Genomic DNA, 17,791 nt, shown 5'->3' on the forward strand with positions numbered 1-17,791 from the left:
TTATTTTATATGTGGTGCTGAGGATCGAACCCAGGGCCTCAAATGTGCTAGGTGAACACTCTACGGCTGAGCCACTACCCCAGCCCTGGGACTGGGGTTTTATTTCAAAATGTAGTTACTTAGGCTAAGGCCCTTCTTAGGTTAAAGGCATCCCTAAAGAGTCATGCAAAGTCAAGGTGTCAGAGAAGTTGCAAAAGAGTCTTTCACTTTCACATAAGTTGGCATGGAGCTTCTGAATGGGAAAATAGTAGAATTACACAGGTTAGCAAAAGGGGGCTACCTCTAAGTCATGCCCAGAACTGTGCAAATTAAGACATAAATGAGCAAGCGTACAAATAGGAATCCCTGTTTGTAAAGGCAAGGCCCTTCTAAGAAAGGCTATCCTTCCCTTTGTACTCAAAGAGGTCCCGCTTTTTATTTGTAATGTCTTTTAAATCATAACTGGTGAATATTTTCTCCATGTTCTTGCTTGCATTTGTGTCTCCCCCCATCTAACTTTTTTTTTTTTTTTTTGGTACCAGGGATAGAACTCAGGGGCACTTAACCACTGGACCACATCCCCAGCCTTTTTTCTTTGTATTTTATTAAGAGACAGGGTCTCCCTGAGTTGCTTAGGGCCTTGCTAAATTGCCGAGGCTGGCTTTGAACTGTGACCCTTCTGCCTCAGCATCTGGAGGCACTGGGATTACAGGGGTGAGCCAATGTGCCCGGCCCCTGCTAACATGTAAGGGCCCCACGTTTGTCTTATCCACTACAGCATCCCTTGTGCCTCTCCTAGTTCACAGTTCTTAGGAAAGTTGGGATCTTTTGGTATTTTTTAGGGACTGCTGAAATGGGCCATCAGGAACTCAAGACAAGCCCCCCCCCCTTTTTTTTCATTATCAACCCCTAAGGAGGCTTTTTAGGTTCTTTTTTTTTTTTTCCTTTTTTGGTTGCAGATGGACATACCTTTATTTTATTTATTTATTTTCCTGTGGTGCTGGGGATCGAACCCAGTGCCTCATGCATGCTAGGCTTTACCACTGAGCCACAGCCCCAGTGTTTTTTCACCAGCTGCCCTCCTCCTCCATGAAATATTAATACCCACAGATATGTGTGCATCTTTTTATGTGCTATATGTATAGGTGTGCTTCATACATTAAAAAAAAAAAAAAGTAAGGTTTTTGTTTTCTTCACCTTCCCAAGAACCAATATCTGTCCCCTGGAGGATGACCTCACCTCTGTTGGAATGTACGGTGTAGACAGCAGTGTAACTGCATGGACAAAGTCAGGACCGCTCAAGGAGACCTCTGCATTACGAGTGGAAGATGATCTCAGAGCAGATGAGGCCCACGGGGAGCATGGATTGTAAAGAGCTGCGAAGAGGTTCTCTCTCTGAACCAAGTAGCACTTCCCCACCCCCTCTCCTGTAACAGGGTCCCTTTCATGTAACAAGGGTCCCCACCCCCTCTCCTGTAACAGGGTCCCTTTCATGTAACAAGAGCCCCTTTACGCTGGGTATTAACCTGCTGCTCCACAACTGGCAGCTCATTGTAGAACAGACATTTCCCCTCCCTCACTGAGGGGAAGACAAGATGAACATCCTTTCTATCCTAAGAGGGGCCATCTGTCCTTCTGTGTACTGCCCACCTGGACAGATTCTCTGGACATAGGAAATGAGAAACAGCTCTTAAGAATAAACATTAATTACAACTACTGCTAATATCTGGAAATGGCTCTGCAGTCCCCTTTTCAAAGCCCTCTGCTCCCCCTATAGCAGTCAGGGTGACAGCTGTGTGACTGCGGTTTGTCTATTGTCTTTCTCCTTTGCCAGCAAAGCAATTAGACTTCTTTGTCCTTTTTGTTTTTTTTAAAGCCTTGTCCTTGTTAATCAGATTAGCACTGGGGACAAGGACCAAGCTTTCAGCATGACCCCCATGGAACTTACCATTATGTGATGTGGAATGTCTATTTCTGTCATTAGCCTGCTGGATCACTGGGGCTGGAAGTGAGTCTGGTTTGGGTCTCAGTGCCTCATTAGAACACTCGTAGAAATTTGTCCCAATTTGTCCATCAGTACAGCTGAATGACTGAATAGCTGACCAACAAGAAACAGCAGGATGACCATAGAAAAAGATCAGTGTGTTTAAGTGATTTCCTTACTCCCTCCTGATTGAAGATATCTCCAATATTCTGGATACGTATTGATTGCATTTATGTATTGAAATTATAGAGCTATTTCCTAAAATTGTACCCAGTTCATTTGTAGCACAGGATCGTTGTAAACTGCTAATTGTGCAGTGTGGGTGTCACCTCTGACCTCTTGAATTTGGGCTGGGTTTTCCTCTCCCGTTCATCAATAGCATTGATTTCCTTCACTACAGAACTCATCATGGTGGAGGGTCTGTAGTGTCCTTGAGTGGTATAAATACTTTTGTACTTTAGTTTCAGTTGGGATATTCAGTCGAAGTCCAGGTCTTTGGTGTCTCCAACCAAGAATTGAGCAAGACACACAGAAGTAACAGATAAAGTACAGATTTATTGAACTTGAAGGTGGAAGTAGCACTCAGTAAGGTAGAGAGGAGTGGGCTGAGGAAAGAGAGGGGCTCAAGGCCCCAGTGTCTGGAAATTAGGATCTAGTATCCTGAACTGTGGGGTGTTCTCTTCCCTATACTGACCTGATTGAAGACCTTACTCCACTTGCTCCCATTGGTAATCTTATGATACCTGATTAGAATATTTTCCAATTCCTGGCCCCCATTGGTTACTTTAGAAAACCGAATTAGAACACTGCCCACCTTATCCCCCTCCCGCCCCCTTGGTCATCTGAACCTGGGGAGAGAGTCATCATGGTGATAAGTCCTCATTGGCAGCGGCTGTCATAGTAATGAAGTTTATTGTAAACAGGTTCAGGACTCATCTCCTTGTCTCATCCTCCAGTGACTTCTAGTACCCTGTCTCCACCATCTCCATGTCCCTGAACTCCTTCTACCCATACTCTAAGGGAAAGAAAGAGCTCGGGCTCGCTTTTGATTTCTCTACAGCCTACGCAGTCATCAACCAAATGAAGGCTCCGTGAATTACATTGTTATATATCTTGTGTGCACACAGGAATATGTAACAACAAGTCCCACCGTTATGTACAACCATGATGCACCAATACAAAAAGGGAAAAGCAAAAATAAAGACAAATTAATTCATTTAGTTAATAAAACAAAAGGAAGGCAAAGTTGAATGTGGATAACTTTGAGATGTAGTCTGTCCGACTAATTCTACACCATAAACGAATGCAAATGAATCCCATGGTCCAAGGTGACGATGTTGATCATTTCTATTAATAGTTATTTCTTGTGGTTGGAAAGAGGTGCTCAGAAAGCTGCTTTTTGAATCTTATTTCCATCCGGGGTCTATCTTTCTTTCAGTAAGGCAGGTGTTACAGAGCTGGGGCCTTCCAAGAAACTGAGGCATCAGGAAGACCCTCCCTTCAAACCCCAATTTGTATAACCAGGTCAGAAAGATTTCAGACCTGTGTCTCAGAGTAACAGACATGAGTTTACTGAGGGATAGGAAAAGGGAGAGAGTGGGTCATCTCAGAGAGGAGAGGGACAGTGTACCTCTACTGTGCTCCAGTTTTATTGGGGATCTCAGAGGAGTTTCCAGAGAGTCCTGCCCAGAGCCACCTCTTTACTCTTGACTGAACAGCAAGATGACATCAGACTTTTAAGTACCCACTGCCATGGCAACTGTAGGTCACCTTGGCTCATGCTGACCTGTTCTAATTTGATTCTTAACCACATATTCTTACAGATATTGTTGTTAGGAGAAATTATTCTTATCTCTCTAGAGTTTCAGGATCTGGTCACAAAAGTCTCCTGGGTTCCTCCCATTGACATTATCTTGGGCCCGCATTTCTCCTGAAGATAACAGGTAGTTTGCTGAGGAATATAATATACCTTGTGCGTTTAGGCCAGGCAGGGCTACAGGTAAATTGCTTCTTGGAAAAGAAAGCATGTGGGGGTCAACACATTGGTCCCATTTTATAGAATTACTTTCTTAACCTTGTGTTCACACCCTCCTAATCTATCTGTCTCCTAACACAGGGACCATGTAGTGGTCACATTCTAATACCAGTACCCAGCACACTGCCTGACACTTAATATAGGATTGTCAAATAAAACACAGGGTGCCCTGTTAAATTTGAATTTCAAATCAAAAGTAATAATTTTACTATAATTATACAATATTAATTGTCATTGTTTATCTGAAATCCAAATGTAACTGGAAGTCCCATATTTTTACTTGTTGAATCTGATAACTGTAACTGAATAGAATGACTTTTAATGTTTTTGAATAGATTTAGTGAATGATGTGTGCTGGAGGGACACTGGTTTTCTTCCATGTGTACATAGTACCAGATCTGCTTGTATCTGCTTTGGCTGAGCAACTGGATCTGGTTTGTTAAATCTCCTTGTCAATGTTACAGAGCAAGGACCCCCTGCAGAGCCAAGGCAGCCACTGGATACAGGTTCTCTGTTACTGGTTCTTGCAATCAGGAAAGAAAGATTTTATATGTGTTGCTCAGAGAAGCAGGTGTAAGTTTGTTAAAAAGGATCCCGGGGCACACCTGTAATCCCAGCAGCTCAGGAGGCAGAGGCAGGAGGATCACAAGTTCAAAGCCAGCCTCAGCAACAGTGAGGCACTAAGCAACTCCGTGAGACCCTGTCTCTAAATAAAATACCAAATAGGGCTGGGGATGTGGCTCAGTGGTTGAGTGCCCCTGGGTTCAATCCCCAGTACCAAAAAAAAAAAAAGGATAGAAAAGCGGGAGAAAGTGGATCCCTTGGGGTGGGGGGGGGGGTGCAAAAAGGCCAGTCAGTGTAGGTAATGAATGATTGGGTTGGTTAAGGAAAATGTGGGCTGGTGGGAAAGGAAAGGAAATGAAATGCTCATCTCCAGAGCCCTTCCCCCTCCTCCAGCCTGTTGCCAAGGTTACCTGCCTCCAGGGGATTAATTCTCCCTTGGGGAGTTGTAAGAGTTGTTAATAAATGCTTCCTAAGCTTCTCCTTTCCTGCCTGGACTCCCACACCAATTCATTTTTGCTCTTGGATCACTTTACCTTTTGGTCACTGGTCAGGAAGGCAAGATCAGAGGAGAAGAGGGGCGTGAGAATAAAGGAAATCTAAAATCTATAAAAGGGGAAGGATACCCCCACTTCCTCAGGCACCAACTTCTAACTTGGACCCCTTCTTCTCTCTCTGTGGAGGAGTCTCTTTCTCTTCCTCTCTCTCTCTCTCTCTCTCTCTCTCTCTCTCTCTCATGGACCCCTTCTTCTCTCTCTGTGGAGGAGTCTCTTTCTCTTCCTCTCTCTCTCTCTCTCTCTCTCTCTCTCTCTCTCTCTCTCTCTCTCTCTCTCTCTCTCCTATCCTTTAAACAAAACTTTTGGCTGTTGCCTCAGTGTCTCTTGGGTGTTCAATCTTCACACCTGGGCGAATGGGACTTGGCCCGATTCTCATCACCAGTATCTCTCAAAGAGCAGGACAGTGTACCCCTCCTGGGTCCCAGGGAAGTTTCCAGAGAATCTCACCCAGGTCCACTTCTCGACTTCTGACTGACAGCACGATTGCTTTCGACTTCCACGTCCTCCATGCATGGTAAAGATCTAAGGCAACTCTGGGTCACTTAGTCCATGCTCTGGTTTTAATTGGAACTTGTTCTTACAGATCTCATGGTTGTGGAACTTTGCTTCTAGTTATCCTATTTCCCTAAGTTTTGACATCTAGTCTGTGTCAATGTCACAGAAGCCCCCCTCTTTAGTGTAACTAGTGTTCCCCTTATTGGCACAGAGGAGCCTTTGGGGCCTGCGATTCTCCTGCAGATAACAGGCTGTGTGTGCTACAGAGTGCAGGATATCCTGTTGACCTAAGCCACAAAGGGTTGGGGTAAATTGCTTTTTAAAAGAGAACACGTGGAGGTCAGTACAGCCTCTAGAATTGTCCCCTTAGCCTCGTGTTCACACTGCTCACATCCGTTTCCTATCACTAAGGCCTAGTAGTCTGGCAACAGTAAGGGGTCTCTAGAAAGCTGTGAAGGCCTTTGTAAGCAGGGGCAGGTGGAGCAAGCTTTACCTCTGGGCATTCTGCACACGAATGGCTTCAACAGCAGAAATTTGAGGGCTCGACAAAAGCCCATGGTAGCCTGAGTCACTTTTCCTAGGCAGTGGCAGCCGAAGCAGATCGTCTTTTTTAGCAAAAGTCGAAATCTCGATATCTTTTGTAGGTACTAGTGTGACTGAGTGGCACTGTTACTATAAGGTCCTTGCTTGGCATCTGGACAGCCATCTTCAGTGACAGCAGCCATTTTAAGGAAAAACTTTCACTTTCCCACCCAACGGCCTTTCTGAGAAAGGCTCCCCACTCCCTCCTACCAACCCCACTCTCAACCGCCCACATTAGGGCCCGCCCAGCTCTGATTCCTGAGCCTCTCCCATAAAGGTCCCAGAACTCAAGCCTGTGCTGCCCCTCTCTCCTGCAGAGAGATGGCCTTTATTTGTCAGCTGGTCTCCGTCTTTCTGTCTCTCTTTCCTGGCTTTCCCTTCAATTACCACCCAAGGGGAGAGTCCAAGCTAAGTCACCGATATTCAGATCCAAATTGGTAGGAAAATCGAGTTTATTCAAAGCCAGCTTTGAGGGAAAACAGAAGACACTTTTGTTTCAAATTTCTGTTTGAGAGGCTCTGAGTGAGAAGATTTTCAAAAAAAAAAGGTAGTAAAAATAGCATAAAAGACAGGAAATATACATATGCAGATATAGTTAGCCTGCACGGGCCTGGCCTAGGGACAGTCTCCTCTTGGCTTCCTAGGCTTCCTCCAGACAGGGTGGGGACAGCACATCCCCCACCCTCCTCACCCTCCAACACCCCCTCCTCACCCCCACACCCTGTCCTTTACTTGGGGCAAGAGGAAGTTGCTTTCGGTTTTAGAGGGGCCCCAATTTCAGCCTGTTTCTCTGATGACTATGGTAATATTTTTATCTGTAAGATTCTTTGTGTGGTACAAAACACCAATAAAGATATTGTCAAAAATTACTAGGACCAAAAGCGTGGTCCTTGGGTCTGATGACAATCCAAGAACCAGTACACAAGTTTTGGGAAAAAAAGGAAAGAGGCTTTGATTCTGCCCCTCAGCAAGAACTGGGGCCTTTAAACAGATCTGAAGGCTGCATTCCACAGGTTCTTAGCTGGGGTTGTCATCCACTTGTTAATTTGGGAGGTAGTCATTTCTGAGCTCTTTTGGTGCCTTCCCCAAAGTTTGAATTACTTAGTGGAGATGGTGGGTGTGTGCTTAAGGTCGGATAACCGCTTAGGCTGGGAAAGAAAGGTTTCTCCTGAGATTCGGGAGGGGAAGAGATTACTGAGGAGCAGGGAGAGAGGAAGAGAAAGAAACTGGTCCATTTAAGTCACAGTGGCAGAGCAGCAAGGGCTATCTATATTCAAAGCATAAAGTGGACCATGTTACAGGGCCAAGCCTTGAAAGGATCCCTATTATCAGTCTCCCCCAATTCACCCTGCCTTCAGGTCCAAGGAGCAAACTAGAGGAAGCACTCTTGAATTCCTGAGGTGTTTTCTGGGTTCAAGGGTAGAAAATATTTAAAGAATTACTGAGAGCCTTAAGGTTGTGTAGTTACTTTAGATGGGCATGCAGTCCTGCTCATACTGCACAGGAATGTGGCTGATCCATCCAAGGAATTCAAAAGGGAGCGCATGTTTCTGCACTGGGAAGGATGGGGCCTCACTGACCATTTATGGGAGTTTTCAGAAACTCACCCTGCGTTTTCATTTCAGGAATGGACTGAGATATATTTTCTAACTGAAACTAGAGTGGGGCAAGGTGAAGATATCCCCCAGGAGGCTGGCTAATGAGAACAATAGGATCCAGACCAACCCATAGCCCCTCTGCTTGCTCAAGGGTACAGACACTCTGTCATTTCAGAGATCATTCACAGAGCTCAAACTTCAGGTGTCAGAAGCACTTCACTCAAAGAGGAAGTGAAAACAAAGAGGTTTTGAATAGATGCAGTGGAAAAGAAAGGCACAAAGAAGTGGTTGCCACCCAGTTCCCCATGGTGAACCCTTATTGTCAATATTAAGCTTGAAATGGGAGATGTCTCACGGTTGTATTTAAGTTCAAAAGGCTCTAACTTGCCACAGTCTGGCTGGGCACACAATCACGAGCCACCACACAGCTTGTAGATTCAAACAGCAACTCTTTATTCCCGAACTCACACCAGCCGTCTACAATCACATTCTGGGGAAATCCACGTTCTCTGCCCAAATCCACCTTCTCTCCCAAATTCACCTCCACTGGGCTTCTATCTCCAAAATATATATTGTCTAAATCCCGTGAGAACTCAAGGGGAACTCAGGCAGCAGGATACGCCCTATTCCCAGCAGGAATAATCTTAAACCTTAAACCTGGAACCTAAACTGGGAACGCCCTAAACATGATTATCTTAAAACCGGGAACACCCTAATCTGCCTTGGTCCTTGAGCAAGGTCACGTACATTCAATGTCACTGCAACATGGGGTACGCTGGCAAGGAAATTGTCATACCTACTTGGCTAATGGCTCCCAGCACTAACTAGGGGCTGGGGATGTGGCTAGTGGTTAAGGGCCCCTGGGTTCAATCCCTGGTACAAAAAAAAAAAAAGTTCAGTATACAGACCTCAAATGACTGGCATTTTTCTGAAGTTAAACCAAGAATTTGATGACTTTTCTTAATAGGTGCATGGATCTCTGTTATGGTCTGCAGAAATAGTGACTGCGGAAACAACCTTAGCTCCATTCAGGTGTGGAGCCCTTCTTAGCCAAAATGAACCAGAATAAGAAACCAGGAGCCAGGCTGAGGGTGGTGGCGAAATAGCAAAGTCAGACCCATTTGTAAACTGAAATTCTAAGGGCTGGGGATGTGGCTGAAGTGGTAACGCGCTCACCTGGCATGTGTGCGGCCCAGGTTCGATCCTCAGCACCACATACAAACAAAGATGTTGTGTCCGCCAATAACTAAAAGAAATAAATATTAAAAAATTCTCTCTCTCTCCTCTCTCTTAAAAAAAATGAAATTCTAAGAATATTATCTCGAGGAAACAAATGCCTGGGGAAAGGGTCAGTTCCCCTCCCCTTCTGAGAGACTTTCTTCAGGAAATCTAATTAACCTTGGGTCCCTACCTTTTGGACGGTAAATAACAGTCTCTAGGAGGCTGGCTACTCCCTTTTGAAACCAGCTGTTAAATAGCTGCCAGTAAAAAGAGCCATTTCTTCTTATCTGTTTCTGTAAACATGCTTTACCGCCCCCCACCCCCAACCCCAGGCCTTCAGTCCTGTAGATCAGAAATATTTTTTTAAAGAAAAAAATGTCGTGAGACAGTGGATCCGGACTCAGATTCTCCTGTGAGTTCCTGATGTAAAATAAAGATTGGAGTTCTCCTTCTCTCCACTGGTGTGTTTCCCCGCCCACCCGCCACTGGTCGGTTTCCAGGAAACAATGATGGCGGTTGCACACCTGTTATCTTGGATACTGGGGAGGCTGAAACAGGAGGATGAGGCCAGCAACTTAGTGAAATCTGATCACAAAATAAAAAAGAAAAAGGATTGAGGATGTAGCACAGTGATAAAATGCCCCTGAATTCAATCCCCAATACAAAAAAAAAAAAAGAAAAAGAAAGAAAAAGAAATCAGGGGCCTGGAGGTACTATGATTTCTTTTGATCTCTTAAAAAAGAATTTGATTTAAAGTTTTAATGGGTTTGGAATTTTTCAAATGACAATGATGTCATATAATTAACATTTTTTTTCTTCTGAATTTTCTCAGAAAATTCTACATCACTGCCCACCAGTAGTCCCATGAGGATGCCCACAGGAGCAGAGCTGTCCCCGAACATGAATGTCAGTTATAATTTCTGGGTTTTTGGCAGCGGAGCCTAGGAGCTCTGCCTGGATCTCAGTTGGCTGGATTCAGCCACCCACCTGCATAAGAAATAGGCAAAAGTGGAAAAAGGAAAATGAACTTGACATAGTTTTATCAATTAGATTACTTCTCTGCCTTGTCCCATAGAACTACTTACAATTTATAGACAAAAAAAGTCAGAAGATATGCATATGTAGGGTTAGTTGGCCTGCAGAGGGGGTAAGGTGGGGCAAAAGGCATACATACACAGATTTGGTTAGCCCTTGCCTGTTAGGTGCAGGACAGGCTGAGTAAGCTGTCTGCAGGGCATGCCAAACAAAGCTAGGGTTAGGGTTAGGGTTAGGGTTAGAGAAGCATGCGGAGGCAAGCATACAAACTATGGTTTATTTCAAAAGGGGTAACATAGGCTTCTCCCAGGAGGGAGACGGGGGCCATAGCTGGTATCCCAAGAAGCGAGGAGTTCTGCCTTTTTCATGTGTCCTAGGCTTCCTTTGTTCTCCAGCCCCCTTCCCCTTATCTCTCTCCTTCTTGATTACAGGAAAAGCTCAGTGGGATGGCCAAAAGGTGGGACACAGGTGGGCTGAGTGAAGGGGGTGGGGCAGGATAGAGCAGCCCAGGACAAACTGATTAACAACCTTTACAATTCAATGTAGGAGGGGCAATTCCTGAGACAGGTTACTTTAGCCACAGGTTGGGGCGGGGACTGTTATCTTGATGGGGTGGGGGAAGGGCCCCGAAGGCACTTCAGTCCCTCAGGGGGCAGTCTCCAACTCCCCCCCACCACTCACTCAAATTGGCCTCCTGATGACCTCCCATTCTCTCTTCCTCTTTATTCTTTGTACATTTCCCTCCCTCCTTGATTCACAAAGCGGATAATAACATTCTAGTGGATGAACTTAAATTCCAGGAAGAGTGACAAGCAGTCCTGTTATGCTGTCTGATAAAATTACACTCAACTCCCCCCTTCTACTTGTCTTTTTATTGTCTTAACCCTAGTCCCACCTTTCACTTTCGACCTATTCTTTTTTTTTTAAAGAGAGGGAGGAGAGAGAAAGAGAATTTTAATATTTATTTTTTAGTTATCGGTGGACACAACATCTTTGCTTGTATGTGGTGCTGAGGATCGAACCCAGGCCGCACGCATGCCAGGCGAGTGCGCTACCGCTTGAGCCACATCCCCAACCCATGACCTATTCTTTTTAAAGAATAATTTGTGTTTCTAAATATCACACACACACACACACACACCCCTCATGCCTAGAACAAAAGTGTTCAGCTTAACAAATTATTGTAAAACAAACCCCCATGTAATCATTACTAAGATAGAGAAATAAGGTATTAGCAGGACCTTGGAAGCCTTGCCTACTCTTTCTCTATCCAACGCCCTCCCTTACTGTGTTTTACCTGGTAAAATGGTAATACGGCTTCACTTTTGAGACCAGGGAGCTAATTATCAAAAGCAGCTAACTATCACAGAAAGGGAAATGGTAGATAGGACTTCCCCATCACCTGGTTGCTAACAACCTCTGGGGGGAGGGGAAGGGTCACATTTTCCAACACAAGCAATCACCCCCTGATGGGTCTCTTCCTGTCCTTTTGGTCAGGCAGGCAGGCAAGCTAAGAGAGGAGGGAGCAGAGAAAGAAAGGAACCCTAAAATCTATAAAGGACAAGACACCCCCACTTCCGTAGGCACCAGCTCTGGACCCCCTCCTCTCTGGAGGAGCCTGGCTCTCTTCCCCTCCCCACCCCATTCTGTTTCTAAATAAAACTGACTGTTTGCTTTTGCCTGGGCATTTCTCCAGTGTTGAATCTTCAACACCAGGGGAACCAGGACTGGATCCTGATGTTGAAGACCGGTTTCACTTTGTTACCCATCTTTAAACAGTATTTTACTTTTGCCTGTTTCTGAATTTTATACCCATGTAATTCACTCTCTTTACTGTTTTGCTTCTTTCGCTCAGTATTATGTTCATGACATTTATCCATACACATATCCCAGCTTGTCATTTTTATTGCTGTGTGAAGTTGCATTGTATGAATGTGTCACTCTGCTATTCATACATTCCTCGATCATGGCCACTTGAATGGACTCACGTTTTCTGCTTATTGCAGTGATAGAGATACTGTGAACATTTTATACACAAGCACACAGTCATACCGAAATTGAATTGATGGTTATGAGGACAATATATGCGCACGTCCACTTCAGTAGACCGTGCCTATATGTTTTCCCAAGAGGTTGACCTCATTTGTATTGAGCTGAGTTCATGTTGCTCCACATCAATTAAAGCCATTCCCCCTGTTGTGTGGTGGTGACAGGGGATGTTGGGCTGTTCCGATCCTGGCTGGCAGGGCCTGTTTGCATGACAGCTTTTTCAGCTCCACAGAAAGCAGTGCCTGCCACCAGTGATCCCTTTCCAGGCTCCTGTCTTGCAAACTCAAAGAATGAAATCCACAGACGATGGCGAGTGAGTGTGAAAGAGTAAGGCTGGCTCAGGCAAGAAAAGGGCAGGGAGAGGGTTGCTGAGGAGCTGCTGGGCTGAGGGGCTTTGGCTATTGGTAGAAATCAGGATCCAGAACCTGTTCCCCCAGGGGAAGAATGAACACCCTGAAAGCTGAAGTAAGCCTGCAGGAATTCATCAAAGACGAGGTCAGGGTTCAGAGGTGTAAGGAGGCTCCCCATAGAGAGTAAGGGTGCACAGGGAAAGTTGGCTGACTCCCTTGTGAGCTGTCCTTGAGATTTTAATTGTTGTGTGTGCTCAGGCTGAAATGCCTAGTTGTCTTTTTTGTAAGAATAGAATTCTTGGTCCCTTTTGGGAAACAGATGTTGTTATTTGATGGCTTGTTGTAGGGACAGACAAGGCAAGGCACCGAAGACAGAAGGAAATAGTTCTATTTGGCTGCAGCCAGGTTCAGGGGGTACAGCTTTTGCTGTAATCAATCAATCCCCTGAACCCCGAGTTCAGGGAGTTTCAGAGTTTTATACCCAGCATGTAAGGGGAGGGGCTCAGAAGCTCACAGTCTGCAGAAGTTCACATAAAAGCAGCTTTTTCTTTCACTGTTCTGGACAAGTTAACCCTTCAAGGACAACACCTGAGAAGGGGGAGCTTCTTCTCCCCTTTCTTTCCTCCCCTGCCAGCTGTTACCATGGAGCCCAATTGTAACTTATCTTAAAAATGTAGACATCTCTGTGAAGCCCAGCTCAAGGCCAGAGGCCTTGTTTGCACATTTCTTCAAAGTACTATACTGGATACGTTTGTGAAAAACTAGTAAGGGGGTGTCCAGCACCTGGAGTGCTGGTATCTTCCCAGCCAGTGGCCAAGTAAAATACAGCAACATGAAAATAGGAAGTTTATCTACATTGAGCTCTTTTGCAGAGACTCTTTTGCTGACAGTCCTAAAATCAGCCATGGTGACAATTTTTGGAGAAGTCCAGTTAAGACTTTTCAGACTGGAGCACATCAAATGGCGGACACATGTCAAACATGTCAAACTGTGATCCTGACATCTGCCCTCCTTATCCACCCTCTCCATCTTCCCCTCGGCCTGCCTGTTCTCCCTACCTCGCCTTCATCTACCTGGCTGGTGGAGTTGCCTAACTTTTATGAGAATTAGGCATCTGGAAGGTGACTTGTTCTTGGTCATGCTGTGACCTTCTGAGGGGTGTGTTCTTTCAGCTGTTGAGTTTGGAACTCTCTGTAGCTTTCACTCCGGTCAGTCCTGCCTCCCCCTTTTCCAGTCCTCTGGGCCAAAGGGTTTTGGTGGTTGGAATGTATGGGCCCATCTCCCTCACTGCCTGCTTATGTCCTACTCTCTGAGGGTCATACCTATTCAGTGGTATCTCACTCTCATTTTATTTTGTGTTCTTCTTGTTTTTAGTGAGATCGGCCAAAGTTTTACAGGTGGACTGTCTTTGGAATTGCTCTTGGGTGGAGTGCTTGTCTTGGTCCTCTCTCTATTGAGCTATCTGTCTAGCTTTTCTCTGTGAGTCTGTAGCTCTTTGTGACTTGCAGTTCTGGGTACAAACTCTTGGTTGAGTTAATGTAATATAAATATCTTCTCCTTCTCTACACAGCCTTTTCACTTTCTTTCTCCTGCCTTTGGATAAACAGAAGTTCTGAATTTTAATGCAGTCAAACTTGTCAATCTTTTCCTTTATTTTTGCGATCTTGTTTAAGAAATTTTCTCTAAATTTTGATGATCTCGTATTAAGTTGTCATCTAAAAGTCTGTTCGGCTTTTAATATTCAATTTTTTAGTTCTCTTGGAATAGGTTTTATTGTTGTTTGAGTATGAAGTAGGGAAAAGATTTAAAATGTTTTTTTTTCCCTCCATCTGCATACCTAATGGTCCCAGAATCAATTACAGCAAGCTGACTTGTTCCCCACTCCTGTGTCATTCATGACAGGTGCACGTAAGCCTGGCTCTGTGCATGGTGGCATTAGTGTCTGGATTCTCTTTACGGTGGCATTAGTTGATGAGTTTATCCTTGTGTCTTTGTGCCTATGTCTTGCTTTTCCTTTCTTCAGTGCTGATGCAGAGGAGATCTGCCCACAGAGCCTGAGCACAGCTGTGAGGGCCCTGACCCGGATTGTTATGCTCTTGCTTGAGAGGGCTCTGGGGAAGACATGAGACTTAGCAAAGAATAGAAAAGTTCGTTAGAAAGGATAGGAAACGAGGCAAATGGGACACCCTCAAGGAACAGAGTGGGTCCTCTCAGAGAAGAAAACATGCTCTCCCCCTTCTGCCCTCCAGTTTTCTTGGGAGGCTCCCAGAGAAGCTTCCAGAGAGCCCCCACTCCCCACCCCAAGTCTACCTCTTGATTTTCCTGATAGTAAAATTGAATCAGACTTACAAGTCCCCAGTGTGCACAGTAAAATCCAAGGCAATTCTGCCTCACTTTGGCCCCTGCAATCTGTTCTCATCAGATGAGACTCTTACAGATTTTATGGTCAGGGAAAATCATCCTTACCTCCCTGGGTTCTGGGATCTGGTCGTTGTGAGGGTCACAAAAGTTCACTTCTTCAGGGTAACCTGGTAGAGTAGAGGCTTCAGGCCTGCGTTTTTCCTGCAGAACAAGTGGCTGCTGAGGGATGGAACATGTCCTATTGACTTCATTTGGGCAGGGTGGCAGGTGAGTCGCTTTTTTAGAGAAAGCATGTGGGATTGGCACAGTGGACCAGTTTGTAAAATTATCCCTTTAACCTCATGTTCCCACCACTCACATGTGCCTCTTGCCTATCAGTGCTGGGGATTGAACTACACCCCCACTAGATAATGTTTCTTATCTTTAAATTTTATTTTCTTATTTAAGTTTTTTCTAATGCTTTTATAGTTGCTTGGTAGATGTTTTAAATGTCTCTTTATCTTTGTTCTTAGGTACCTTTTAAAAAATTAATCTAGTTTTAATTAATAGATAATAATACTACATATTAATATGGGGTGAAGTGGGGTATATTTGTGTGTAAGGTCCTTGCTTAGTATCTGGGTGGCCATCTTAAGTGACAGCTGCCGTTTTCCCACCCAAGGACCTTTCTGGGAAAGGGTCACCACTGCCGCATACCAGTAAACCCACGATCGATCGTTAGGACCTCCCAGCTCTGATCCCTGAACCTGGCCTATAAACGCCCCCAGATCCAAGCCTGTCCTGTCTCTCTCCATCTATGGAGAAATGGCCTTTATTTGTCAGCTCTGACAAATAAACTGTCTCATGTGTATCTCTGCCTGGTGTCTGTCTTTCATTTCTCACTCACTCGTCTCCCAGGCATGTGGGTTACTCATCATCTCAAATATTCAAAATCTGCTCTTATAGCTCTTTTCATTTATATAATACAATATAGTTATTGTATTATATAAATATGTAATTATCCCTTGGTGTAATAATGCACTAGAATTTATTCTTGGGTAATTTTTGTACTGTTGTATATGATATTTTGTGTTCATTTTATTTTTGCTGATGTGATAAAGATAGTCTTTGATTTTCATATTTTTTTGAAGTAATCCTTCTAAACTTTTGTGTTAATTTCAATAATTTATCTACATATTCTTTTGGATTTGTTATGCATATGTAATCCCATAATTTATAAGTAATACTAATCCTGATTTTTAAAATTTCTTCCTTTTTGCAACAAAAATGATCTTAGGCAGTATTATTTAAAAAAAAATTTTTTTGTTTTAATTAGTTATACATGACAGTAGAATGCACTTATGTACTTTGTTATATCATACATTAGGCAATATTCTTAATAATGTTAATGGCACTTTTTCTTTTCTTTCTTTTTTTAAAAATATTTTTTAGTTGTTGATGGATCTTTATTTTATTTATTCGTATGTGGTGCTAAGAATCGAACCCAGTGCCTCACACATGCCAGGCAAGAGTTCTACCACTGAGCCACAGCCCCAGCCCTGATGGCACTTTTTCAACATATTCCCATCAACTATAATGCTTATTGTAGGATTTTTTTTTCTTTCCATAAATCTCTCTTTTTTTTTCCCCCCAGAGAAAAGAAGTCCCCTTCTATTTATTAGTGAGATTAGCCTATAATTTTTCCCATGGTATTCTGATTCGGTTTTGATATAAAAATTATCCTGCCTTTATAAAATGACTTGTGAAACTTTCTACTTTTTCCAAATACTTCCAAGTGTTTGTGTAGGCTTGGCATTACTTCTTTCAAATTATTTGACAAAACTTACCAGTATCACTACTGGGGACATCAGTGTTCTTTGTGGAAGGTTTTCCATTATTGTCTTAATTTCTTTAACAATTATACCCCTATTTAGGGGATTGTATTTTTTCAGTTCATTTCAGTGTTTTCAAAATTCAGAATTTTAAAAAATTTCTTTCCAGAAGAAAAAAGAAGTTTAATTTTTCTAGGAATTTCTCCAATCCTCTAATTTTTATTTTTCTGCATTAAATTATTCATTAACCTCTTATTTTATCTGTAATAACTTCAGAATATATAATCATCCTGATTTTCATTCCAGATATTGGTTATTCATATCTTTCCTCGATCCCTTTCTTTCTTTCTTGATCAGCCTAACCAAAGATTTCACTTGTCCATTGTCATTTCTTCTGATTGTTATTCATGGGTAATTTTTGTACTGTTTGCTGAATATTACATCTTATCTTTTCTTGTTTGCTGATTATTACACCTTATCTTTCCCCAAGCCTATTTGCTTTCCTTTTTCCAGGATTCTGGAGACACTAGTAGTCTGAGACCACGTTAATCTAAGTTCAAAAGCTATCACTTTCTAGGTCCCCAGAAGTCTTGAAGCCAGCATCCATTTGTGTGAGTGCTACTGTAAATTCCCTCTTATATCTGCAGTAGAGTCCTTTGAGGTCTGTAACCAAAAAAAAAGGGGCGGGTTTATCAGGCTTCCAAACTTTGAACAACTGGATTAAGTGGATTTAATCTAATTATGTCGAAACTCTTTTAAAACTGGGTTTCCCAATCTGTAGCAAAAGTAAGAGAAACTAGAAAAATAAGGGCTTCGTGTACCATTGCTGGTTTGAAGATTGAAGAAGCCATGCAGGACCCTTGTCAGATAGTGAGCAAGAAAGTGGCTCTCTTAGTCCTGTCACTGCAAGGAGCTGGATTCTGTCATAGCCTAAGAGAGCTGCAAGTGGGCCTAGAGGAAAATATGCCAGAGCTCCAATAAGAGCCCATGCGGTCAGTACCTTGACTTTGACCTTGTTCATTACATGGTACCATAAGGCCTCTTCTTTCTCATATTAAAGTCATTTTCTCTCTTTGGAAGGAGTTACCAGCAGGACAACTGCTATGGTTTGGACCCCATTCCAAGGTTCTAGGTGCTGGAGGTTTGGTCCCTAGCAGACAGGGAAGGAGGAGG

Source organism: Marmota monax, unplaced genomic scaffold, assembly GCF_021218885.2.
Source record: "Marmota monax isolate L192 unplaced genomic scaffold, Marmota_monax_Labrador192_F-V1.1 WCK01_AAM20220418_F8-fsc00145, whole genome shotgun sequence".
In the NCBI taxonomy this organism is placed as follows: domain Eukaryota; kingdom Metazoa; phylum Chordata; class Mammalia; order Rodentia; family Sciuridae; genus Marmota; species Marmota monax.